The following is a 26,837-nucleotide window of genomic DNA, read 5'->3' on the forward strand; positions in this document are numbered from 1 at the left end:
CCTCAAGTTCCCCTAGCCGCCCACTATCCCACCCCAAGTCTCCCGCTCTCTCCAAACCCCCAGCCCTCTCTGCCCAGTCGCCCCTGGTAACCAAGAAAGGGCTTGAAAACCCTCAAAGTGCAGCCGCCCGGGGAGGGCCGTCCACAGTGTCAGCGAGACAAGGGCAAATACAAAATGCGGGGTAATTGGCGGTTTTCTAATTCTCGGCCCTTTGTGCGGCGGCGCGGAGCCGGGGCCGCGCTCCCAAGCCCGGGCCTTTCAGCCGCCGGGGGCCCGGCCTCCGCGCTCCCCGCGCTCCACAGCGCATAATTAATCGGGCTTCACAGGGCCCCGGACAAAGGCGCCCATTCACCCCGCCGCTCCTCCCCCCGGGGATATTGTTATTTCTAAAAACTGCAGCCAGCTGGGCCGCAGAGAAACGTCAGCTCTGTGGGAGAGTGAGCGGCCAGGCCGGGAGGAGAGAGGGAGCTCTGTCTCAGCGCCCCGAGCCGGATTAGAGCCGGCCAGCGAGCCCGGGGTGGGCAGGGGGCCCGGGGTCTTTTCTGAAGTCTGCACAAGTCCTCAGAAAGCCTCGCGATTTCCATGGGGCCCTGGAGGAGAGCGCCATGGAAATGGTAATGGGTGCATTGAGGCTCGTTCTTAGGAAGGAGAAGGGGTGCATTCAGGCCACCCTGACCATGGCACCTCTCCAGGGTGGGAGGGGCGCATGGACAGCCCACGGGTGGGAAGCCAGGGCGCCCCCACCTGTACCGGGCCTTCCGGGACAGCAGGCAGAACGAGTCAAGGAATAAAGGCCTGGGTCTGGGTCTGTGGAACCTGGGGTTAAGTCAGGGACTGGGCATGTGAAGACCTTGCAGTCACCTGGCTTCTGCTCCAAGGACCACCAGGGAAGCTCATTCAAAACAATCCCTGTGTAGAATCAGACTCTCAAAGTCTGGGCTGGGGCTGATTTTCCCAAGTCTCCAAGCACGTCCGAAGCTTACCCGCATCGGGGTCACCTCTCAGCCCTGCCCCGGGGGGGAAGGTGGTGCAGGTGCCCTGCTTCCTGTTTCACGGAGGAGGAAGCAGGCCCCAGGAGGTAAACTGAGTTGCCCCCAGCAACAGAACAGAGCTGGGACTGGCTGTGCTGGTGGGGTGCAAAAGCACAACAGAAGGGAGAGGCAGCTGAAAGGGGGGGCTTCGCCTCTTTGCCAGAGCATTTCTTGACCGTGCAGGCCCGCTCTGTTCTCTCCTTTCCCTGGCCCCTCCTTGCGTGGGACTGATCTGCCTAGTGAAATGCCTCTAGCATGTTCTGTTTCATGGGTTCACTGGGGTTTCTCCAAGCCGCTCCAGCAGAGGCACGCTTGAGTGCAGGTCCAGAGATCACATTGCTTTGTGTCCAGGCCAGAGCCGGTGGAGCTCCAGCCAAGGCTCACTGGATGTGAACAGCATCTCATGACTCCAGGGTCCAGTCCTTTAGGCTGTTTCCCCTTCAAAGCCCAGTGCCCTCCTGGGGAGGGCCCAGCAGAGGGCCCGGTCCCAGGTCAGCAGTGCTGGGCTTCAGCCTTGTTGCTGCACCCAAAGAAATGGGCACCCGTTCATTCTTCCTCCCAAAGCTGGGAGCAGTCATGAACAGCCACCATGGATTTCCAAAACCTCAGCATCCTGAACACCTCCCAGAACAAGCAGGGGCCTTTCCAAAACCCTGCCCATCCCAGCCCGTATCATGGAGACATTCTGTCCCTCAGCGGTACTCTGGAAAATGTTCCCTCAGCCTAACACTGCCGGTCCTGAGCGAGACCACAGGCCTCAGAGCCAGGCCAGGCCATAGCGCCTCCTCCCACGAATAAGGGAAAGGAAGCCTCCTGTGTTTTCAGAGGAGCCCAGGCTGGCATCCGAGGCCCCGAGAGGGTGCCCAACCAAGTTCACTCCGCTTCCACCAGGCCATGCTGGGCACTAGAAAGCCAATATCATGCAACATTCACGTCTGTGGGTGGGAGAATGTACCGAAAACTCAAGAACAAAGTGAAGGGAAAGAGAGCAGTTCAGCCAAGGCAGATCAGCTGTCTGGTGGCAGGCCAACTCAGGCATGGCCACGTGAAGCCAGCAGACTTCTCCCCTGTGACCTAGGCAGCCCCCAACTGCCAGACCAACAGCACGGCACCCAGCAGTGAAACAGGCTTGCTGGCTGCCATTAAATAAACTTTATTTAGGGTCTGGAGTGATCTGATGGTGTTTAGAAATGAGACGAAGGTTCGGCTATAAGGAAACCAACTATGTCAAATAACGTCCTTGAAAAAATAAGAAAAAAACAGAGAGGGAGGCAAACCATAAGAAATTCTTCAATATAGGGGACAAACTGAGGGTTGCTGGAGGGGTGGTGGGTGGGTGGGGACATGAGCTAAACGGGGGATGGGCATTAAGGAGGGCACTTGTCGGGATGAGCACTGGGTGTTATATGTAAGTGAGGAATCACTGGATTCTACTCCTAAAGCCAATACTACACTGTATGTTAACTAACTTGAATTTGAAAACAAAACACAACAATGTCCTTGAAATACACACTGAAATATTTAAGGGTAAAGGAGCAAAACTGGCTCTAACTTGTTCTTAAACGATTCCACAAGATGTAAATAATCGGTGAATCTTAGAAAAGGCTTACAGACATTACTTGTAATAGTCTTATAATTTCTCTGAAGTTTGAGATTAAAAACAAACAACCGGAAGTGTGAACACGTGCATGTCCACAACACAGCATCGATACTCCAAATCCTATACCCAGGGGTGGGACGCAACTCTCCTGTTGTCCCCTACTCCTACTCATGCACATTACAAGCAGCTTTCAGTATCTTCTGTTATAGCAGTTTGTGGACCCAAGTTGGTTTGAAAGTCGTCAAGGGTAAGGCCTGTGTTGTCAGCACTGTGCTTTGTAAACAGTAAGCATTCAAACAAACCTGGCGTACTCCCATTGGCCATGGAAGGTTTCCAGCTCTGAGTGAAATGGAAGAAGGAGAAAGAGAGGGGCTGGCCAATGGGGAGAAGGAACCAAGAAAGACGGTCGAGTCCATACAGACTTGCCAGTCCAGTGCACTCATGTCAGAACTGATGATTTTTTTCAAGTCAGACGCCCCCCTATATCAGATTCTTCCATCCTTTCTTCCACAAAGCTTGGAAAGTAACCCAGCCCCAGTGGGGCTGCCCCACAGGACCCACCCAGAGCACCTACAGACATACACAGCCTGAACCTGACCATGTCCACTTCAACGTGTGGTTACCAGAGACAATAATGTATTTATTCAAACTCTGTCTGGTTCATTTGTGTGTATGAATCTTATCTCTTCTCTCCAATGAGACCACAGAGGTAAGGGCCTTGCCTCCTCCCACTGCCCCCCACGGGTACATTCATGGAACCCACACGAGCCCTCAAGTAGCCTCCACCAGGGACTATGTCTGTCTGCACTCTTCCTCATCCCCAGCTCGCAGCACGGTGGTTGGCTCATGTCTGGTGCTCAGTAAAGACTCATTGAACACTCATCAAACACAGAGTCCTGTTGAGCTGAGTTGAGTTGCCTCATGTGACAAGGGCACACTGAGTAGGCTCTGAGGGTTGGACTTCTGGCCTCAGATGCTCACCAGGAAGGCAGAACCAGCGTAGGCCTCCCCTCCTCCCTCAGAGCAGATCCCTCTGGTTGCTGGTTCTACCATGTTCCTGAGAAGGGCGGTGACACCATCTCTGTGGCCAGTGTGACACAGTCAGTGTTAGGGCAGATCATCTCTGCCGCTGAATCGTCTCCTCATGGTCTTGTTGGGGGCAGGGGGACACTTGGGACAAGAAGGTTTGCTCAGCACACTTCCAGCGGGGGCAGGATCTTCTGTCGAGAACTCCGGGTCAAATTTGCAGTCCGCCCCACGCCCTCGCCGTCACTCCATCCTCACGTACACACTATGACAAGGCTCAGCATGGGGGCAGCAGAATGTAGCACCCTGCAGGTGCCAGAGACTGAGGGAGAACTGTGAGCTTGGTGGGGGCAGGAAGAGTGTGACCAGAGTGGACATCAGGAGCTCCATTTTTCTCCCTGGTTCCTGGGGCCGGGGCACTTGGTACGAGGCAGTGGGATTGCTAGCAGGAACAGAAAACTGTGGTGTGAACATCTTCAGTCATGTCTCCAGTATTCTTCCTGCCACTACCGTGGGGCCCGAGCCCCAGGTCAGTCCAGGGATGGGGTAGATGCATCCCTAGCCTTAGGGACGGAACAGCTCAAGCTGCCCACCTTAGGGGAGGGGGCAGTTCTTCCTTTAACATGCACCACTGTAGGGCTGGGTCATCTTGACAAAGCTTCTCCTTCTGTCTCAGCACCTCTCACCATCTCCCCGCACCCCTTTGGAGGAAACCACTGGCTGGGCCTTTGGGGAGGACTGGCCGTGCTCCCAGCACACTCAGTGTTTGCTTCCAATCCAAGAAAAAGCTGGGCTCCCTGGCTGGGAACTCATTCTCCCCCACCCCCTCCTTTTCTTTTCTTTCTTTTTCTGTCCCCTTTGCTTTTCCCCAGCACCCCACCCCCACCCCACCCAACCCCAAGAGCTCCCAAAGTGACAACATGTGGGCCCAAATCAAACCCTTGTCCTCGGGCCCCTGCTGGCATCTCTCCCAGATCACCCACCTTCCTCCCCCACTCTGCAACCCAGCCACCCTCCTCACCCCCACCCCCGCCATTCCTCTTTGTGGACAACTTTCTAAATGCAGCCAAACTTCCCCTTTCGGTCCACAGGCCCCGTAAAACAGCTGCAAAAAGTCAGCAGCTCTGCAAAAAGTTCTCTTGCAAAGTGAGGCCTGGAGCAGTCCCTCTGGCTCCAGCCATTGCTTCCTGCCTCCCAGGATCTAGAAGGTCAGTCTCCCCCATCCCAATAAACGGCAGGGAGACCCCTCGGTACTCACTCCCAGAGACACAGTCTCCCCAACGGTCTAATCTAGAGAGAACCCCCTGAGGGGTCCAGCAGAGTGTAGTCAGTGGGAGGAGACAGCCCAAAGCCTGGCCTGCATGCCTGACCCTGCGAGGCCCTGTGGGACCCTGGGCAATCCGCTTCCACACCCCACACATGTACACATGCGCAGTGCTTGTGTTCATAGAACGAAAGGATGGATTGGCTGGTTTTCTGGGCCCCTTCCACGTCTAAAATTCCACAAATCTGTCATCTCTTTGTGGGGTGCTCCTGCCCAAGAGAGAAGGAGCTTTGCCCAGGGACACATGGCGAGCCGAGGGTTATCTGACCAGACCCAGTTCTCCTAAATTGCATTCCGTGTTCTCTCTGTGACCCTTGGCCCTCAGGAAAACAGTGGGCCGCACATAATCACTCCTGCCCACACATCACAATCATCTGAGATGTTATATCATATCCATCCCTGGGCCACACTCCAGAGCAACAAAATCAACGTTGGGGCCTGGTTATCAATCTGTTTGGAAAGTTACCCCGGTAGTTCTGACTGAACAGTCAGAGTTTAGAACCAGTGTGGACAAGGCTCCTAGAAAGTGAAGCTGAAGCTCTAAGCCAGAAGTGCCTGTCTGCTCCCAACCAGGCCCCGGAGGCCTCCCCAGGCTCTTCCTGGGCAGACGGCCCCAGGACCGCAGTCCAGGAACTAGAAACCAACCTCAGCAAGAGGCAGGAGGCCTGGGGGTCACCCCAGCCCTCCGAGGGCTTTGTGTGTATTGAGAAAAGAAAAACGGAGAAGGAAAACCATAGCAGAGCCGAATGCAGTGAAGGAGAAAAAGACAAGAGAAAGGGGAAGAGCCCTGAGGTCAGAGAGTCATGTGAATGGCATTTAGGGAACAAAGCCCCTCCATTGTGCCCTCTGTTCCCCCTCATCAATCATCCACAGGGCCTGGTAAGAAGCACTCTTCCACCAGCGCCCAGGGCACAGAGGGCATCGCTGCCCATAGAGGCCTGGGACAGAAAGCCCACGTCCAGAAATTTGCCCATTCTGAGTCTGTGAGCCCCGCACATCCTCCGCCCGGGCAGAGCTAGCAAAGAGCCCTTCCCGCACCTCCTCCGCTCACCAGAGCCCGGCGCTCCTATCAGAGTTTAAGCAAAATCACTCGGCCATTCCTAGACCAGAACAAAGGCTGAATCCAACTCCCCGGACACTTGGCGTCACATCAAAGTCATCCAGGTGGTGCTGCGTGACCTCCAGCAAGCTGCCTCCCTCCCCTCCCGCAGCCTCACTGCCTGATCTTGTCTGCCTTCCTGCAGAGGCCTATTTGGAAGGCAGGGGTATCGCTGGAGGCCAGTGGTCGAGAGCCTGGGCTCTGGGGACAGAGGCCTGGGCTTGTGTCCTGGCTCTAGCACACTAGCGTTGTGAGCTCTGTGCCTGTGAGTCCTCACCTGTGAGGCGACAACTGACAGAGGGGAGAGGGCCCTACAAGCCCAAAGCAACCGGGGGCCAATATCTAGAATGCACGAGGACTGCCCTCTGCCACAGTCAGAAGAGGATGGTAACCCCAAGAGAAAACCGGGCACAGTGTGCAAGCAGGCAGTGAACAGGGCTGCCAAAAGAAACACAAACTGGATACCCGTGAATACGCCAGAGAAGTTTCGGTCAGGGAGCGATACCAGTGAGGAACGGGGGGGAAGGGACAGTGGTTCCCAACCTGGGTACAGTCCACCCCGGACCCCTGCCTCCACCTCCACCTCCACCAGAGGACATTTGGCAATGTCTGGAGACCTTTTTGATTGCCACGGGGTGGGAGGGGCTCCTGGCCAAAGATGCTGCAAAACACCCTACAATGCACAGAACAGGCCCCACAGCGAAGAAGTGCCTGAGCCCCAATCTCGATAGTGCTGGGGCTGAGAAGCCCTGGACTAGACAGATGGACAAACAGGTAGATGAAGGGGCCTCGCCAGGACAGTGAGGCAAGCGCGCGTGGGACGCAGAAACATAAACCAGATAAACGGCGGTCACGTGGGTGCCTACATGTGTGGAGCAGAGTAGAGCGCTCCATGATTGTTCTCTGCTCTGTCGTTCTTTCCTCCCAGGATCTGAAGTCTTCACCCTCCCCTGTTTGCTGCAGCAGCACGGCTGGTGGTCTCCGGCTCAGCAGCCACCCTGGGCCCCACAGAGGAAGGGAGGGCAGCGGTCGCTGGAGGGGGCAAGGGAAGGAAAGGGAAAAGGGGGGCAGGAGAGCCCAGGGTGGGGAGCGAAGAGGAAGAGAAAGGAGACGCTGCAAGTTTCGGTGTTTCACAACATCACAGAAATACCCAGAAAGCCAGAGGGGGCCACAGGGAGAAGTTCAAGTTGAGCAATGGCTGCAGTTCTCTTCCTAAATTCATGGAAAATGTCTCTTCACACCCTCTGGTTTAGTGAAGCCAGACCTCCCCCGCCCCCATCTCCACGGGGGCCTAGACAGGGACTTGTCCCCCAGCCGCCACGCTGTGTGCCCTTTCCTCCCCTTCGTGTCCTGCCCGCTTCTTCTCCTACCCACCCTGGCCAGTTCTCCATCCCTTGCTTTCCAGGATAGAAACTCCCACTCCGGTCCCGCCAGAGCCCTGACGCAGGTGACAAGATACATACAAAATAATAATAATAATAATAATAATTAATAATAATAAGAATCCCATCTGCTAGAAATCAGCATCTGGAAAGAAATCATCTCTCTTGTGTAACAGGTCAAGGGATCTTCAAGGGTTCTTAAAACTGATCCCCAAATCTGAGCTTCCTGGCAGCCCCAGTAAAATGAGAATGGGGGTCAGTTTCGTGAGTCACACTGCCCATAGGTCAGAAGCCCACTGATTCCTCCGAGGACACAGAGCTTTGCCAGGAACTGGAGCCTAAAATATATTTCCCCCCCGTCGGTCTTATAGAGAGCGCTGACTGAGGCAGCAAACTCTAGCAATAGCAGCATCCCCAAATAAAGGCGACAGCCGGACTCCTCCAGCCCTTTTCTGTAAAGCCCCATCATAAGGGAGGGACATAATAAAGATTTTGTGGTGGCTAAATCATGTGGTCCGAGAGCAACTCAGCTTCATGAGAGCCCGACTCGCTTCAGGGATAAGTCTCATCTGGAAGAATGGATGGAATGCATGGCCTTTAAATAACCCCCATGAACTTCATTTCTCTCAACTGAGCTTTTGATAAAACTCGGGCAACGGGAGGCAGTTGCTGGTTGTAACCGCTGACAAGGGTCTGGCAGGCAGCACTCTGGCACTGGGCGAGGGTGGGGCTGTCGGGCCCTGGCACCTGCAGAGGCATCATTCATGGATTCAGCTATTCACAGACTCCCCCAAAGGCCCAGAACGTGCAAGGCTTTCTCATTTTCCTCTGGCCTGATGTGGAACTGGACCAAGAGGCTGGCGGAAAGAGGAGCAAGATGAGGAGCCGGGGGGCATGCTGGCCAGCCCGGAGCCCCACCTCACTTCGAGTCATTGTTCAGGGTAATAGCTCACATTTAGCATTTATTGTGGGCCTAGGCATTATGTCACGACCTCAACTAATCTTCACAACCAAGCCCCAGGGTGGATACTCTGTGCTCATTTTACAGACGAATAAACTGAGGCTCAGAGTTTATGCTCTGCTCTGGTGAGAGCAGAAGCTGTGACGCCCCCTCACATCTGTCCTATTCCAGTGTTCGTACGTTTGTAACCGCTACACCGCGATACCCTGCCACGTAGGATGAGAGGCGAAACCTGTGGGAAAAGTGAAAAGGCAGTTAATTTGTGGCACGAGAGCACAGGAAACACATGACTCCCCGAATGCGATTCTGGAGAAAGCCGGAAGCCTGCAGCATCATTTTGAATTTAAGACCTCAGGGCTTCTCGAAGCCCTCTCAAATCCAGGGCCTGCCGGGCTGTAAACGTCAGTTGTATCCAAGTTCCTGTACAAGTCGGGGCGGGGGGCAGGGGTGTTGCAGGGAAGGGCCTTGCTTAAAGAAAGGCTGCAGGGCAGTGAGGAAAAGGCACCCCACGACCAAGCTCATGACGCCCCTCAAAAACCACTGGGGATCCCACCCACAAGTCAGTGAGTGAGCTGTGCGGCGCCCAGCACTGTGGGAGCACAGGGCCAGACTGCGTGGGGTCAGGGATCCCTGCTGGGCACAGCCATTTGTGCATCCTGTCACTTCCTGGGAAACCAGCAGCTGGGAACATCCAGGATAAAATAGAACCAGTGATGTTGTCTTCCCAGCAGTTATCGCCATGAGCTCAGGACATAGAGGCATCTCCTTCCTTTGGAGGCACTGACCTTCTTTAGAAGGTCTCTTTAGACTGGAGTCAGGAGTGTCTGGACCACAGGAAAGCTTTCCACATCAGTGAGCAATATGCTGACAAGCAGGGCCTGGGCTCAGCCCCATGAAATCTGATGACTCGGGAGGACGTGCAGTCTCTCCATAGACATGTTTGCCAGGCACTGGCGATGGGCCCTCCCCGTGCCAGGTGTGAGGGTAAGGAGAGAAGTCAGGCCCAGGCCTTGCCCTCATGGGGTTTACAGTCTAAAAGGGCACCTACAGTCTAGATGAGGAAACACCTCAGGGTGTCTTCGTGCATCCCTTCTAGAAAACCGAAAAAGGAAGGGAGGTAGGGAGGGATAAACATACAAAAGAGATAAAAAATCTAACCACTTCTCCCCTTGCCCCCACTCACTCTTATCACCATCATCTCAGTGATTATTGCAGTGGGGCCCTGAACACAACAGGCCTGCTCCTACCACAGGGCCTTTGCACTTGCTACTCTTTTTGCGCTTCTACAGATATCCTTATGATTCGGCGTCTTCGTGTCTTTGCTCAAATGTCCCTTCCCCTTATTGAGGCCGCCCAGTTAAAGTTCACCACGCCCCTCTCTCTACCAGCCCACAATTGTTTTGGTAGGGGTTTGTTCACTAGTTCTCAAAAGGAACTCAGGACAGGTTTCCCATTGGCCTTGGCTGGAGGCTATTTCTGTAGCCCTTGAACGTACACCCATCAAGGGCCCTCCCTGTCAACCATCAGCCAGTGTACTGGGATCAAGCCTGGCCCCTTCAACCTACTTACCCCAGGGCCAGTCCTCTCCTGTCTGGGGAAATTCCAATAGAGCCAGAGTGTACCGCACCCCTTGGCCAAGCTGTAGCAGACCTACTGCAGCGGGGCTGGGCAGCTGGTCACCAAACTCATGTCATCCTCTTCCTGGGCACCCCTCTGGACTACATTTCCACCTCCTGTGCCATCAAAGGTGGCCAATGGAGTGCAAGCAGACGCAGCGTGTCTCTCTTCCGGGTTGAGGGTGTTAAGAAGCTGATGTACCTCCTCCACCCTTCTTTCCCCTTCTGCTGTGACCACATGGCCTAAGAGACGGCAGAACCCCGAGACAGAAGGAGCTGAGGTGCCTGAATCTCCGCCTGGGGGAAGGCTGCCTGCCACTCAGAGCACCATCTTGGAATTTATGTGAGTAAAAACTAAACTCTGTGAACACCCTGCGTGGTAGAAGTTGGCTACTGGATGCATTTGGTGTTCAGCTGCCTGCCCCTCTATGGACGGTGGGCCCGCCCCTCACTCCAGCACTCTCTTATCCCCTCCCCACCATTGCGTGTCCCACCTGAATTTTGCCCTCTCTTCCCACCCCATCCCAGGCCTCCAGTGGTGACTGTGCAACTGATGAGTGAACACTTTCTGCCCTGGGGACCTGCGTGCTGATGCTAAAGGCAGGCCGGCAAAGAGGGAAGGCTCTTCCCATGACCCCCCTGTAAGGCTGCTTCTAAAGGTGTGCAACTCTGGGCGAGACTCCAGCCTTACAGAGATTCAGCTTCCTCACCCTTGAAATGGGAATAATCACTTCTGGCCAGGCCGCCTCACAGAGGAAAAGACCGGAAGCACTGATGTGCAGAAGCAGCTACCCCGAGCTGGGCTCTACATACATCCCATCACATAGAGTACTTATCCCAGATAGGGAAACTGAGGCATGCAGAGGTTTCTGAGTGACCTGCCTAAGTTCACCCCGTTAGTAGGTAGTTGCCCCCGCCCCTGACTTGGTCCTCCCTGTCTTTCCTCCCCATCTTCTCTCCCACGTGAGCAGCACCACTACCCACCCAGGAGCTTGACTCCAAGAACTCAGGTCGTGCCTGACTCCTCCCACACCTGCATCTCCCAAAGCCCAGTTATTTTATCCTCATAGATAGCTCCCCAATCCAGCCCTTCCCTCCGTCTCTGTAGCTGCCAGTCTGGTCCAAGCCCTCTGCATGCCTCTCCTGGACTCCTGCATCGACCCCCTCCATGGTCTCCACACAGCAGCCACAGGCATCTTTTGGAAATGCAAATCTGACCACGCCAGACTCCTGGTGGCTTCCTACCACTCTTATGACAAAGTCTTGCCCAGCTCGAGAGATCCAGCCTCATCTTGAACTCTGTCCTCCTGCCCCTCTCCTCTCTGTGCCGGACAGGATGCACTTCTAGTCCCCTGAACACTCACCAACTCCCTCTTTGGTGGGTGCATCCTTCACACATGCTGTTCCTTCTGCATGTTCCTTCCCCTTTTCACCCGGTTTACTCCTAATCACCCTTCGTGTCTCAGGTCTGGTGTCACTTCTTCAAGAACTTGCCCCTGACCTCCTTGATGAGGTGACATCCCCCTACAGCACTCACCCCCGTTGTTATTTTGTCTATTTGAGTAGTTATTTGGTGAAGCTATAGCTCCCTTACGTGACTCTAAGCTCCATGAGGACAGGCACTGTGACCATTGAAACCCGGTGCCTGTACAGTGCCTGACACATAGTAGAACTTCAGTAGCGGCCAAGTGAGTCAGTCAGTGAAAGCTGAAGTTGAAATCCAAGTGTGCATGACTCCTCCCTCACCAACGGCATGAGGACCTGTGTTTGTCTGCCATAGCAGAAGACCTCATACTAGGTGGTTTAAACAACAGAAATTTATTTTCTCATAGATCTAGAGGCTGGAAGTCCAAAGTCAAGGTGCCGGTCAATGTGGTTTCTGGTGAGACCTATATCCTTGGCTTGCAGTTGTACCTTCTTGCTGTGTCCTCACATGGACTTTTCTCTGTGCACACGAGGCTAAAGGGAGAGCTCATTAGAGAAAGCCCACCCTTTTGACCCCATTTCCCCTTAATTACCTCCTTAAAGTCCCCTTCTCAAACAGAGTCGCATGTCAGATTAGGTCTTCAACATCTGGGGGGAGACACAGTTCAGTCCATAACATTCTGCCATCTAGCCCCCACAAATTCACATCGTTCTCACATGTTAAATACATTCACCCCATTCCAACGGCCCCAAAGTTGTAACCCATCCATCAATTCCAGCTCCAAAGTTTCGTTAAATGTCACCGAAATCAGGTATGGGTGAGACTCAAAGTATGAGTCATCCTGAGGCAAAATTCCTCTCCAGCTGCAAACCTGTGAGACCAGACCAGTTACGTGCTTCCAGGTCACAATGGTGGGACTGGCATAAGACAGACATTCCCATCCAAAAGGGAGAAATTGGGAAGAAGGACAGGGTCAAGAGTCCCCAAGCAAGTCCAAAACAACAAGGCAAATTCCATTTGATCTTAAGGCTCCAGGTCAATCTTCTTTAGCTCAATGTTCTGCCCTCCGTGCCCACCCCATGACCCTCAGCAGTGGTCCTGCCCCTTCAGCTCTGGGCTGGCATCCTGGCCCCCTGGCCCTGAGGAGATGGCCCCACCCCCTGAAGCCAGGAGGAAACAGTCTTGTTCCCTGGGCTGGAGATGGGCGTGACAGCTCTGATAATCTCTGAACCACCATCATGGTCACTTCTCCCTCCTCTAGAAGGACAACCATGTTTGAGGCTAGATCCTCTATTGCCCTGACCTGTAGATCCCAGAAATCGGACAGCCTAACTTCATTCCATTTTCTCCGTCCCCTTTGGTCCCCACTGCCAATGCCTCTGCTGGTATAATCCCAACTCTATTCCTGGCTTCAGCTGAGATGCCTGACTAATTTGTGGATAATCTTTACAGAATGATCATCCAACCACATCCTAGGTGTTTTCTCCAGAACACGCTTTCTCATGTTTTGCAATATGGATAGGCAGAGGATTTTCTAAATTTTCAAGTTCTGGTTCCCTTTTGCTGAAAAATTCTTTTAATTTCTCTCTCTCTCCTCTCACATTTTATTATAAGCAGTAAGGAGGGACCAGGCCACCCCTCCAACACTTTGCTTAGAAAAAATCCTCTGCTATGGCACACCTGGTTGGTTCAGTCAGTTAAGCTTCCAACTTCGGCTCAGGTCATCTCACTGTAAGTTCGAGCCCTGCATTGGGCTTTTTGCTGTCAGCACAGAGCCCACTTCAGATCCCCTGCCCCATTCTTTCGGCCCCTCCCTTACTTGCACTCTCTCTTTCTCAAAAGTAAAAATAGGGGTGCCTGGGTGGCTCAGTCAGCTAAGCATCCGACTCTTGATTTTGGCTCAGGTCATGATCTCACGGTTCGTGAGTTCAAGCCCCACATCGGGCTCTGTGCTGGCAGCGCAGAGCCTGCTTGGGGCTCTCTCTCTCTCTCTCTCTCTCTCTCCCTCTCTCCCTCTCTGCCCCACCCCCTCTCACACTGTCTCTCTCTGAAAATAAATAAATACACTTAAAAAATGGTTTTAAAAAGTAAAAATAAAACATTAAAAAAAAGAAAGAATAAAATCTTCTGCTAAATATCCAAGGCTGTCGCTCATAAGATCTACCTGCCATAAAACACTAGGAACACAAAGCAGCCAAATTCTTTGCTACTTTATAACAAGGATTGCCTTTCCTTTTGGCACTTTGGTCATTTCTTCTGGAGATTCTACCAGAAGCACCTTTGGTGTCCATATTCCTACCAAAAGTCCCTTCAAGGCAATCAGGATTTTTCCAGCATGTACCTCGATACTCTTCCAACCTTTCCTTAGTACCCAGGTCCAAAGCCACAGCCACATTTTTTAGGTATTTGTTATAGCAGCACCCATTCTTGGTACCATAATCTATACTTTTCATGATTCTCCAACAAAATAGAACCAGTACGTTATATCTGTATATCTATACCTATATCTACAGGTAAAGAAATTTACTATAAGGAATGGCTTATGCGATTACAGGGGCCCGCAAGTCCAGAATTTGTGGAAGGCTGGCCTGTTAACCTAGAAGCAAGAAAAGCTGAGGCCTGATAGTACAGGTTTTGTTCTATGCAGGTCTTCCACTGATTGGACGAGGCCCACCCACAGTATGGAGGGCAATTTACTTTACTGGTCTAGCAATTTAAATGTTAATTTTATTCAAAAGTACTTTCCAGGAATAATGTTTGTCCACTTATCTGGGTACTTCATGACCTGGTCAAGTTGACACATAAAATTAACCATCACAAGAATCACACCAGAAAGTACATGTGATCAACTTAATGAGTATGCAGGACCAGTGTAAGGGATTAGCAGTGTGATTTGCCAATCACTCATTCCATACACATTTGTTACACACCTCCTATAAGCATCTCCATTAACCATTGCTAGGTAACAAACTACCCCAAAGCTTAGTGACTTAACACAGCAATAACTGTGTGGGTCAGGAATTTGGGCAGGGCTCAGCTAGGTGGTTCTTCTCCAGCACACTCATTCAGCTGGGCTAAGCTGGAAAGTTCAGGAAGACCCACCAAAACACCTGGTGCCTCAGCTCCTCCACAAGGTGGCTCTCTCTCCAGGTGCTATCCCATCATTCCCTAGTCTACCTGTGCTTCTTTACAGGTTGGTGGCTTGCTTCCCCTAGAGTGTTCCAAGAGACCAAGCCCCAAGAGGGGAAGCAAGCACTTGTCAGATATACACTTCCGTCATGCTTCTAATGTCACATGGGCCCACGTGTGGGGGCCCCCAGTGTAACACTCCTCCAATATATGAGAGGACACTGGTCCCAACTCTGGTCGGATCTCACCATCTATCACAGCATATTGTGAGGAGCACACCCCAGCATGAATTCCTGGCATCTTTCACTAGTGCATCCCATTTTGTAAAGGTGGATTCTCACATGATGATAAGCGCATTCATATTTATATCACTTTTCGTACACATTTTTTTTTTTCAAAATAAATTGTAAGGGAAAATATTGCTAGTTTTGTGTGTTTGTGGGAGAATGCTTTTTCACATTCCTTGACACACTGATGTGGCTCAGAAGACAGCTTCGAAAGTGCTGGCCTGGTGACTCCTAGCAGGGAGGCCCACAGACACAGGTGGCCCATGGTGGATTACAGATGGCTTGTCCCAGAGGGCTGGGAGGCCCAGGTGTTCCGTGGGACCATCTGTTTCGCATCCATGGCCATGAGTGATGGGAGGTCAGGGAGCATCATTCCTACACCATTCAAGTGCAGGCTGGGACAACACATGTCAGGTGACCCCAGCACATCATACTGTGTCACCCTGTGCCCTCACTACACCTGGCACCAGAGGGGGTCACATGTTTCACACACTGAACAGCACCCACCCCATCACATGTGACTTCACTTCAGAATGACTGAAGCATCGGGAGGCAATTCTCAGGAGCTTGAAAGTTCCCTTGCAAACCCAGTCTGTGAAGCAGTGTGTAAGAGAGGCCCCCAGCACCCACCACGGCAAACAGGGCCACTGGCTAGTGGACCAAGGTTGCTCAGAGAGGCCTTGCTAAGGTTGTCTGCAGCAGGATCCCCAGGGGCTTCTAGGAAATTCCAATATATTCATCTGGAAGGAGGCCCAGGAATCTGCCTTCTTAGTCTCCACTGTGGGCCACAGGGTGCTGGCCCCTTGCCAGATTTAGAGTTGCCATGTGGTTATTTCTGAAAAGGCCCCATGGGGTGGGGGCAGGGAGAGATTCACCAACTATAAGACAGGGCCCTCACTGATGACTACTGCAGGCAGGACATAGGGGGCCCAGAGCCAGAGAGTCAAGTGGCTTCACATGCCAAATGGACTTTTTATTTTCAGACTCCTGAGATATATAAATAAATAAATATAAATATTTATATATAATATATATTATATATAAACATTTATATATATATTATATATATATATTTATTTATTTATTTATATATCTCACAAGTTCAGAGACAACTTGCCTCTACAGGTTTCCTTCACAGAACAATCCCCAGAGATTAAATCTGTTTTGAGTTGTATTTTGAAAAAAAGAGGAAATTGGATCCTGGTTCTGGGTGGGAGGAGGGATGAGGGGGGGGAGAAGGGAAGTTCAGAAAGAAGGCAAAAGGCACAGATTTCCAGAAAGTTCCTTATGCTTCCCCCTCCCCGCCCCCCCCCGGCATTTTTTCCTATGTACTCCTACCCTATGGAGACAAAACCCAGCTCTAGCTTAGACACACCTTCCTTCTTCCTGGCCTCTCTCCCAAGGTGTCCACAGCCCCTCTTAGAACCAGGGCCCCGTGAAGTAAGTCACACAGAGAAAGACAAATACTGTATGGTCTCAGTTACAGATGGAATCTGAAAAGAACAAAACTCATAGAAACATGGGATATTATGGTTACCAGAGGCAGAGGGTGAGGTTGGGGGGACAATTGGGCAAAGGTGGTCAAAAGGTGTAAACTTTCAATTATAAAAAAAATAGGTCTTATGGATACAAAGCACAGCATGGTAACTGCACTTTACCAAAACCCTATTGTATATTTGAAAGTTACTAAGAGAGTTAATCTGGAAAGTTCTCACCACAAGAAAAGAAAATGTGTAGCTATGTAAGGCTGATGGAGGTTAACTAAATGCATTGTAGTAATCATTTTGCAATATATACATATATCACATCATTGTTGTGCACCTTGAACTTCTACAGGGTGAAACCAATACAATTATCTCTCAATAAAACTAGAATAAGTAAAAATTAAAAAATAAAAGCGTTGATTCACAGGGAGTTCAAGATTGATGCTAGTGTCAAATATTTGGAATGCACATAGTCTAGATCAGCTCAGACTCATGCTTTAACAATCAGTCAAACTGGGGACAGAGTTGATATCTCATAAGAAGGCATATTATGAATTCCGAAATGTTCTCATTATAATGTCTTAATTCCTGTGACAATACCCTTATCAGGTTGTGTATGGACTTTCATACCCGTATTTGTGTTTGTATTGTGTGAATCCTTCCCACACTTAAAAAAAAGAAAAAAAAAGAACCAGGGCCTCCAGCTCACCAGGTTACCAGCTCTGCCTGAGCACCACCCCCCAACTCCAGACTTTTCTCCAGAAGCCAGACCCCCAGGCCCCAGAACCTCCTGGTCTGACCACACACTCCACACTGGTGGGGAAGAATGTCAGGGGATCGTGCTTCACCCAAGAGCTACAAGGCAGCTCGGGCAGTGTGGGTGGGAGCATATTTGGGGGTCTTCCCGAAAGGGGGTCCTGTGGCAGACACAGACCACATACACACTGACCCACACCTCGTGTTGCCCACCACATGTCCACCTGATCTCTCCCCGGTTCTGATGCTGGCGTCTCTACAGACACTTCTTTAACTTCCCTGAGCCTCAGTTGCCTCACCTGTAAATGGGCATGCTAACGGTTCCCACCTCACGGGCTGCTGCGAGGGTTGGATGAAGGATGTAAGTAAAGCGCAGAGCATAGTTCCCAGGGGACAGTTAGTGCTCAAGAAATGCTGACAGTTGTGGCTGCAATTTACCACCACCATCATTAGCATCACCATTTAGGGTGACATCTTTTGAGAATCCAGCTCTCAGGTAATCTATTGCTTTAGCCTGATGTGAAAAACAAAGGTCTTTGGGGAACATGTTCAGGGTTTTTTTTATTTTTGGTTTTGTTTTGTTTTGTTTTCAGCAGCTTGAGGAGGCAGGGTTGGGAGAAGCTTTAGCTGAATGGCCTTGGACGTTTGGGGTTCAGGATGAGCACCCAGGCGTAGGACGGCTGGGGATGCAGCTGAGATTGGCTATGTCTCCGCTGTCCCCAGCGAGTGTTGCACTCAGCTGGGAGTGTGTGTGGGGCGCTGGGTGTACGTTGGATGGGGGTGCCAGGTGGGTGTTAAGTGTAAAGTCAAAATGACTGCGGAAAATACTGAAGGGGTGCTGTCTGGCAGAGAGGTTTCAAGGTAGCTTGGGTTCCTGTTTGTTCTCCTCAAAGACCAAGCCTTTCCTTGACAGCTCTGGATCCCTGTGAGGCAGGTCTGTGCGCTCTGGGGAGAGACTTGCCCAAGGTGCCCTCTCTCCCCACTTACCAGAGACCCAGAGACTCTATGGAGTTAAGGGGGCAGGGAGGGCTGGCCTCGCCCCACCCCCGTGTGGACCCCTGCCCTAGGGATTAGGAGCCAGACGCCCAGCTCCAGTGAAAGAGCTGCCTCTGTTCAGTTGCCAAGGGCCCTGGCTCACCCAAGCCCACCCAAGGAGGGCGCGGAGAACCCCGAGAAGCCTCTAGAGAGGGCTGTCTCAGGGTAACCAGTCTTTGGAACATTCTTAGTCCCACCCGAAGTGGGGGGCACCTTTCACCTCCTCCACCTCTGCATGGGGGCCTGGCTAACAGCTGTTTCCAGCTGAAGGCTCCCCCCTCACCACCCAGTCAGCTTTGATGAAGCCTATCAAAGCATTCTTGTTCTTACAGCTGCTCCTGGGAGGGCAATTAAAGCCACAATAACCCCCCACATCTGTTTAAGGGGCTGATGGCTGGTACTCCACCCTTAGCCCTGAGGGAGGGCTCCTGCCCCTCAGTATGGGGGTGTGGGGTGTGGGGTGGGGGAGGATTTGTCCATATCCAAAAGGCACGATTTAGGACCTTCAACCATTAGAACTGGAAGGGAACACCCATCCCCATTTTACAGATGACTAAGCTGAGGCCAAGCTACTCCCTGCTCCCAAAGGGTTCTCCCACGCAACACCCACTTCCCTGTAGGTCCTCTAGACAGGCCCCGCTTCCTCCTCCACTGGCTAAGGTCAGCCTCCACTTACGCAAGACACAACCGAACCGTGTGGGATTGAAAAGGCCATGTGGGGAGAGGCTGTTCTGAAATGCCTGCTCTCTGCCCCCTTCTTTTGAGTGAGCCATTACCCCTTCTTGGCCACTATTTTAATACTCGATCTGTGAATTCATTTAAATCAGTCCTCCTTAACCTCGACATTGTTGACATTCTGGGCTGGATATTTCTTTGTCATGGGGCTGCCTGGTGCCCTGTAGGATGGTTCACGGCATCCCAGGTCTCTGCCCACCAGACGCCAGTGGCACACTTTTGCTAGTCATGACAACCAGAATTATCTCCAGACGTTGTCAAACTTCCCTGGGGGCGAAACCATGCCCAGCTGAAAAACACTGAGCTATGTGGACTGAAAGGAGCATGCATGGTCTTGCCAGGGGTACAGGGAAAGAGGACATAGCTATTTCCCCCTGAGGCCTGGAGCTCCTATGGGGCAGATAGAATAATAAATGTACCCAGAACAATGCAGTGTGTGCCAGCAGATCATGAAAAAGGTTGAAGTAGGGAAAAATCATTGAGGCTAGGATTCATCCAGGAAGGCTTCCTGGAGGAGGAAGAATGCAATCTCCGCTTTATATCGGCAGTCTGGGAAGGTCACAGTTTGAGGGAAAAGTCTCAAAAACAGCAAATAAAACCCAGGGTGGGGAATGGTGGAGACTTTCTGGGGAGAGGTGGCCACAGCTGGCTGGATCTTAATCTGGGGAGTGTTACATATGGCTGCCTTCCTCCAGAACAGGGAAGATGCTGCAGATGAATGAGCAGGGGAAGATGGGAGAAACAGTGCCATGCCTGAGCTCCTGGGGGACCGGTTAGGGCCTTGCTTGTCCCTGAATAGCCAGCACCCAACACAGAATCAGGCTATGGAAATGCTGAGATAATGAGGCTGCGGAGATGGGGAGGAAAGGTCTGGAGAGGAGTGGGGGAGGGTGGTCTGGGATCTGCTGTGCTGGGAGGATGTGTCTGGATGGTAAGGGCACTGATGAGGGGGTCCAGCCCAAGCTCAAGCAGGGGCCTAACCAGCCCCTCCCCTCCATTCCCCAGGGTCTGCCCTCATCTAATGACTCCCCAGATGGTCCATGGGGGGTGGGGGTACTGGTGGTCCTAATCAAGGGGTAGCTGCTGGGCTTGGAACCATTTCTTTGGGTTTCTGCCCAGCTGCAGACCTTTCTCGGAAAGAGATTTCAGTGGATTTATGGCAGACAATGGGGAACCATTGGCCTAGGAAGCTCCCATCTCACACTGGTTCGCCACCCCCAGTCTGGGCTTCTTGGGCCATGGGTGCCTGTCTACCCTCAGATTGGGCATCCTGAGGGCAGGAGTGACAGCTTCCCTGGGGTCGCCTTAGGGAAAAGCAAAGTGTAGGGCTGGTGCTGCCCACAGGGAGCTTCTGGGGTGACTTGCCAGCAGGGGGCGCTGTGGATTCAGGCACAGGGCTCGGACTGCTGGAAAGGAGCAGGCAGAACTAGCTTCCCAAACTTGTTCTGTCCTGTTATATGCACCCCCCCACCACCACCACACACACACACACACACACACACACTCATCCAGGCTCTACTGCCTTGTACACAGCAGGGTCTCCAGCTCGTTACAACTTCCTAGATTAACCCCATTCCCCCTTCCTCCAGATGAGGAAGAAGAAGAAGAAGAAGAAGAAGAAGAAGAAGAAGAAGAAGAAGAAGAAGGAGGAGGAATTCTTGTGCCCATTTTGCAGATGAAGAGACTGAGTCGCATAGATGCAAAAAAGACTGAAAGGGATGGCTCCAGGGCAGACTGGATAGAGTCTTGGCTTTGGAGCCAGAAGACCTGGGTTTACTAGCTGGCCAATTCAGCAACGCACTCCCAGTATGGCTGGGGGCAAACTTCGGGGCCTTGTTGAGCACACCGCGGCAACTGCAATGTGTGAGGTGAGCACAGCAACCACACTGACCCCAAGCTGAGAACAGTTCTGACATCGAGCATGGCCGCCCCCGTGGACACCAGTTGGAGAGGCGGAGGAGGGTGGTGGCATGGGGAGGAAGAGCTCCCCATGGGGAGGAAGGTATGGCAAAAGGGGACCAGGCAACATTGCCCAAGACCTTGTCCAGGTGCAGAGAGCAGACAGCCAGAAAGGAGATGAACAGAGGGGTCTGAACAAGGGCAGAGGGGACGAAGGGCCTGAGCTGAAGGAGAGCTCTCGGGAAGGGACAGGAGGGCTGAGGTGTCAGCACTGTTTCCTACGTCTTTGTAAGGGGTGGCAACACTGGAAACCGTGGGTGCCATTTGCTACCCTCCCGTGGTGTTCCAGGCTCTGTGCCAAGCACTTGACTGGCTCAATTACCCATCCTGAGAAGCAGGTAGAGGTATTAACCCATTTTGATAGACAAGGGAAGGAAAGCTCGGAGACAGATAACTTGTCCCGTGTCCCCAGTGGGAAACGGGCAAAACTGAACGCCACCCAGGTCTGCCTGGCACTATCCACTGCTCTCTTGGTGGAATCAGGGTCTGGGTGGAGAGAGGATGAAGACGAGGCTACAGCCGTGGAGGCGCCACAAGGCAGGGCACGCCTAGCCCGCAATGAGCAGAGGAGAGCGGGGCACTGAGGAAGGAGCAACGCGCACAGACGTAGCCAGTCTGAGAGGCCTCCTGGAGGAGGAGGACACTCTCCAGGCTGACAGGGAGGAGAAAGGCATTCTCAGCAGCCTGAGTAACCCTAATGAGCAGTTTCAGCCCAGCCGTTTCCAGCGTGTACATGGTCTGTCCCTGTCCCGCAGAGCTGGGCCATGAGGCTGGCAAGGCTGGCAGGAGCCTCCAGGAGGGGAGGGTTCCGTCAGCAGTCGGTCCCCTGGCAGCTGTGTGGAGCTTGGTCCAGGAGGTCTACTGGGTTCTACGGGCTGTTCTTAAGGAAAGAGATGGGTATCTCAACTCTTACAGAATGGGGGCAGGGGAGAGGGGAAGGATGAAAACTCAAGATACCGAAGTGTTAGAATCCACTAGATGAGACGGCTAATCAGATGTGATGGACAGAAGGTGGTGGTCAAGGATGACTCAGCCTCTGGCTTGCATGATGGGGAGTCTTACCATGAACTAAGATCTAGCAGCGGAAGAGGCCACTGCAAGGAAGACAAGTTCAGTCTGGGGTAAATGAGTTTGATGTGTGTGTGGGCTTTGTAAGTGGAGGTGAGCTTTGGGCTCAGGATTAAAGAGGGATAAGTGCTCAAACTACAGCCAGAATCAGGCTCTACTCTCCAACTAAGGAAAGCAGTCAGGGTTGACTAGAATTTGAGCTTGGTTTGTGGCCTAGGAGGAAAGTACTACAGCAGAACACCCACCCGCTAGACTAAACTGAGGACGCTGCGTTCTCGAACTTGAAAAGGGATCCAGGGGTCTGAGCAGACCACAGGCTAAGTTCAACACTGGTGCCCGTCATTCTCAAGGTGTACACCCCACCGAGAGTGAATAAGAACACAAGTCAGGGCTGAAAGGGGACCGAAAAGAGTCGAGAGCAGGAGTCACCTGATTTAACGTTCTTAAATCACCGAGGTGTGTCCTTTTCTCTGAAGCTCTTCCTGACTCCCTGTTCCCTTCTCTGCAGGACCCCGGCCTCTTCACTGGCTAATGAACACCGCTCAGCACTTTCACAGTTATTATCTCATTGACTCCTCAGTGGTTTCCTCCATCTGACAGGTAGGGAAACAGAGGCCCAAAGAGATTAGGGTGTGTGGGGCTGAGCCCAGGCTTGCTCCTCCAGGCCTCTCTCTAGGCTCACCCCCTTCTTACTTTGAACAGCATTCTACGACATTCCAGGATGCCGAGGCAGCCAGGGTTTGGGTGCAGAGTGGCCAGGCTGACTGATGGCTCTTTCTGGCCACAGGGTGAGTGGGGGAGAGCTAGCCCTGGCCCAGGTATGCTATCTGTTCTCAGGATCTGCTCATTGGCTGCTGGGGGTAATAGGAATGACCTCAGTGGTGGGTTTTGAGGTTTTTTTGTTTGTTTTTTCTTTTTCCTTCTAAGAACAATTCATTTGGTCACATAATTAGTATAAAAGTGGCTGGTGTTGAGCAACCTCTCCCTCCCCCTTCCCTGGCCTCTGGCAGTGACATTTGAGGCGCTGTCTCCTGGGGCCACAGAGGATGCTGCCTGGGCAGTTCAAAGGGTTGGCTCTGCTCCCTGCCCAGCCCCACCCACTTCCCCTCACTGCCTCCCTCACTTGCCAAGCTTGGCCAGCCTCCCATCGAGGACTGAGGTCCCGCCCTAGTGGCCTGAGTGGAGCCCCTTCTGCACCTCTCCACCTCACCCCTCTGCTGTCCAGCTCAGATGGCAGGGAGGGGCCAGAGTAGGACGGTGTGGGAAGAGGACTGAACCCTTCCCTTCTCATCCCACCTGGCCACGTGTGTGTGGCCACCCCTGCCACTGCTCTGCCGACTCCATGGCACCTTCCATGTGCCACTGACCACGGGGCAGCACTGAGAAGGGTGACAAGGTCAGGGGAGGCCAGAGGGAATGCTAGGCTGTGGCAGAGGAGGACAGGCCTAGGCTCCCAGGAGGCTGCTCAGGAGTGGGGGCAGGAGACCAGCAAGGAAGGAGCCGGGGCCTCTGAGGGAGCTGGGTCTTGGGCACAGTGGCTGGACAGAGAGGCGGGCAGAAGGCCAGCAGGCAGCCCAGTCTGGGCCTGGGAAATCCTGGGCCCATCACAGATAGGCCTGCAAGAGACAGAACTTGGAAGCAGATGCCTGAGGCAGCAGAGGGCTGGCCTTGGGGACCACGCCCCAAAGACACAGGCTCCAGATAGCATTTCCCGGGAAGTAAACCAAGACCTCTGTCCCGCAAAGCAAGAAACTAGGCCAAGCACCTTGGTGCTAATGGCCAAGTGACTGAGGGTCCCAATTTACTTGCCCTGGTAGCTTCTTGGCAAATGACCTCTACCGCCTTCTCTTCCAGGATATGCCAGCCTTCAGGCTTGCAGTGCCGAGAAGGGGAAGACCAGGCAACGGTGATGTCAACCAGGGAATTAAGCAAGCAGAGGAGCCGATAACATCACCCTGCAAGGCTCGCCGTGGGCAAGGTGACTCATCGAAGATGGGCCCCACAAGCACAGGGTGATTGTTGTTGTGCCCAGCCTGTAGGACTAAGGAGGAAGAAGGGGGCCGGGACGGGTTCCTCACCGAGTCCTCCGCTCAGTGGAGAGGTCTCAGAACACAGTGTCCTCCGCCTTCAGAGCTCCCTGCTGGCTCAGGAAACAGCCCTCCCTCCTGCTGTGGTAATAATCTCTGTCCACAGCGTTTGGTGTGTGTTTGTGGGGTATGTCTGGGTGATTTCCCCACCCGCATCCCACAGGGGTGCTCCAGGTACTAGAGATTGCTAACAGCAGAACGCTTGCTCCCCCTGGTTGGACGACCGTCTGTGGAGACCATGCCACCGGATGGCAAACTGCTAACCGCGACCACGTGGCGTCCTCATGGTGGGTACAGCCTGTTCCTCCTGCTGCAGGCACCTGTCGAGCTGCCTCGACTCCTCGCTCCCTCACCCCCTCCGGTCTGCTGAAGGGGCCAAAACTGTTGTGTTCTTCCCATCCCCAGAGTCACCTTGTATTGTCATCCAAGTTGAGAGCTGAACAACTGGAGGGGACACCATTTACTTTACAGTCTATGTGCCAGACCTCATGTCTGCGCATGCTGGCCCTGCCCCTTCTCTTTCCTAAGTTACTTCTCACTCCCCTCCCCCACCTAGAATTATCTATTTGGTTTGCCCTTAGTAAGTTCATCTTTACACTAAACTGTCCCCCATAAAGCATTAAGACTCTTCCTTTACCATCTGACTTCATTCATTCTTTCATTCATTCCACACAAAAAATGTTGAATTTGTGCCAGGCACTGTTCTATCCAAGGAAACAAGGTAGATGCTCCCTGAGCTCATGGAGCTCACATTCTAATTGGGGTGGGGTGGGGGGTAATAAATAAATAATGTGATGCATAGAACTGCAGATGACTGTAGGTGCTGCAAAGAATAAAGCCAGGCTAAGAGGTGGAGGATGATAGGGCCCTCCTTCAGCTAGGACTGTCCAGACTTTTCTCTAAGGTGGTGGCCTCTAAGTGGAGACCTGAAGGCAGTGAAGGAAGAAGGCTTCATGGCAGAGCCCCTCCTGCCAGGCATCTAATGCCAAAAGAAAGTCTGCTAATCCTATCTGGTTCTGCCAGGAGCCCAGGGCACAGCCTAGGGCACTGGCTTCTCGGCACTGGGTATCCATTTCCTCCTTGGCAAACCAGAGGCCTAGTTGCACTGGCTCTCCAAGGGCTCCTCCAGCACGAATTCACTCACCTATAGGAGCCTAAGTTGGGAGGCCAGCTCTGTCACCTACAAGCTGTGTGACCTCAGGCAGGTTACTTAGCCTCTCTGAGCTATTTTCCTTACCCATAGAATATTCACCTCAGGGTATTGTGAAGGATTAAATGAACTCATGGAGGTGAAACCACCTTGTATACAATAGATGCTTAATAGATATCTTCTAGGGCACACCTGGGGGATGTGAGGTGGTGCGGGTGAGTGAAGAGGTGCTGTTAACTGGTTGCCTTTTACTAAAGGAGCCTGGACAGGGCAAAGTCGACCTGAAGACGCAAAGCTCTGCTGGGTGCCCGGTTGTGCAGAGTTTAGCTGTGGGAGCCCCCAGGCTGGGACCCCCACCTCAAAGATCTGGGGCCTGGGGGAGGAGGCAGGCAGGGTCATGCACTCCCCACTGACGTCAGCAGGCGAGGTGGGGTGAGGAGCTGTGGTGCACAGGCCCTTGAACTGTCACACCGCGGCCCAGCGTTCAACTTCCTCTGGGGCCCAGGGTGTGCTCAGCCCGTCCTCTCTTCCTTCCTCCTTCATTCAAGCTCTGTTTGGGGTGAGCACTGTTCACCCACAGGCTTCGGTCATCACGCCCCCTTCTCAGCTCCCGGGGCTCCCCGGTTCATTCCAGCCCACCCTGGGCAACAGCTCCTTCCTGACGCCTGCCGTGAGCCTGGGCTCCTGGACACTGCGGGGAGCCCGGGCGCGGCAAGCAGGACCTGCCAGCCTTGGGGTGCAGGCAGTAACAAGAGTTGGCCCTGACTGGCTGCCAAGGCCACGCAGTCTCCATCCATGACCTCCCCTGACGTTAATCCCGTGGTGTGGGAGTTTTTATGCCCTCTCATACTTGAGGATCCTGAGGCCCTGAGGAGTAGGAACTGTGGGTGCTCTGGCAGCAAGATTGACGGGCATTCTTACTGCAGGAGATGGCCTGAGGGGCACCTTGTGAGGCAAGGGGGCTTGGAGAACCAGAAAGCCACAGGGGGACCAACCCGTGGCTGGGAGACTGGGGGACTCCTGTGCCACAGATGGCTGCAGGCTGAGGTATGAGCCCCCTCCCTTGGCCCACCTTCTGCGTTAGGATTCCCCAGTATGGCCTGGCACTCTGAGTCTCCAATGAGCTGCTGCTGGGCCTGGAAGCTGCTGGCTCAGTCTGGGAGGCCAGAGCTGGGCCGCGAGCCCTGACCCAAGCCATTCCTCAGCCCCTCGTGGCTCTGAGGCAGGAAACCATCATAGTGACTGCTAACATTCACTGACAACTTCCACAGCAGGTGCTGGGCTAAGCACTTTGCATACATGAACCAATTTCGTCTTTACAACAGCTCTACCAGGGGAGAAACTGGGGCACAGAGAGGTGAAGTGACTCGCCTAAGGTCATGCAGAGCTGACATTCTCAGAGGAGGCCTGCTTCCAGAGGCCACACTCATCTCCCCTCAAATCGGGGACTCCTGGAGCAGGGAAGGCACTGGCCCAGGGGGTTGGGCTGGACCCCACAGGCCCAGGGGGAAGCCGTGGCGGTCCGGCCAGCTGCTGAGTGCACCATGGAGCACAGGAGTGACAGAGGCAGACCTGCTCCTCCCCACCGAGGGCTGAATGCGGGCCCCCTCCTATGGGGATGTGGTTTTGACAGAAGGTAAAAGAGGACAATGCTTCCCCCAAAGGAAAGACCTGACACGTGA

General features: G+C 53.1%; 1 long non-coding RNA gene across 1 annotated transcript; it reads right to left on the reverse strand.

The window, feature by feature from the left end:
- Positions 1-11,834: 11,834 nt before the first annotated feature.
- On the reverse strand, positions 11,835-25,654 carry LOC109276119 (uncharacterized). The gene is made up of 2 exons (XR_002084512.2): positions 23,997-25,654; positions 11,835-12,112 (listed from the first exon to the last, which is right to left on the reverse strand). It is a non-coding gene; the product is annotated as an uncharacterized LOC109276119 (long non-coding RNA).
- Positions 25,655-26,837: the final 1,183 nt, after the last annotated feature.

This window comes from Panthera pardus, unplaced genomic scaffold (assembly GCF_024362965.1).
Source record: "Panthera pardus isolate Hobbes unplaced genomic scaffold, ASM2436296v1 HiC_scaffold_25, whole genome shotgun sequence".
NCBI lineage: Eukaryota > Metazoa > Chordata > Mammalia > Carnivora > Felidae > Panthera > Panthera pardus.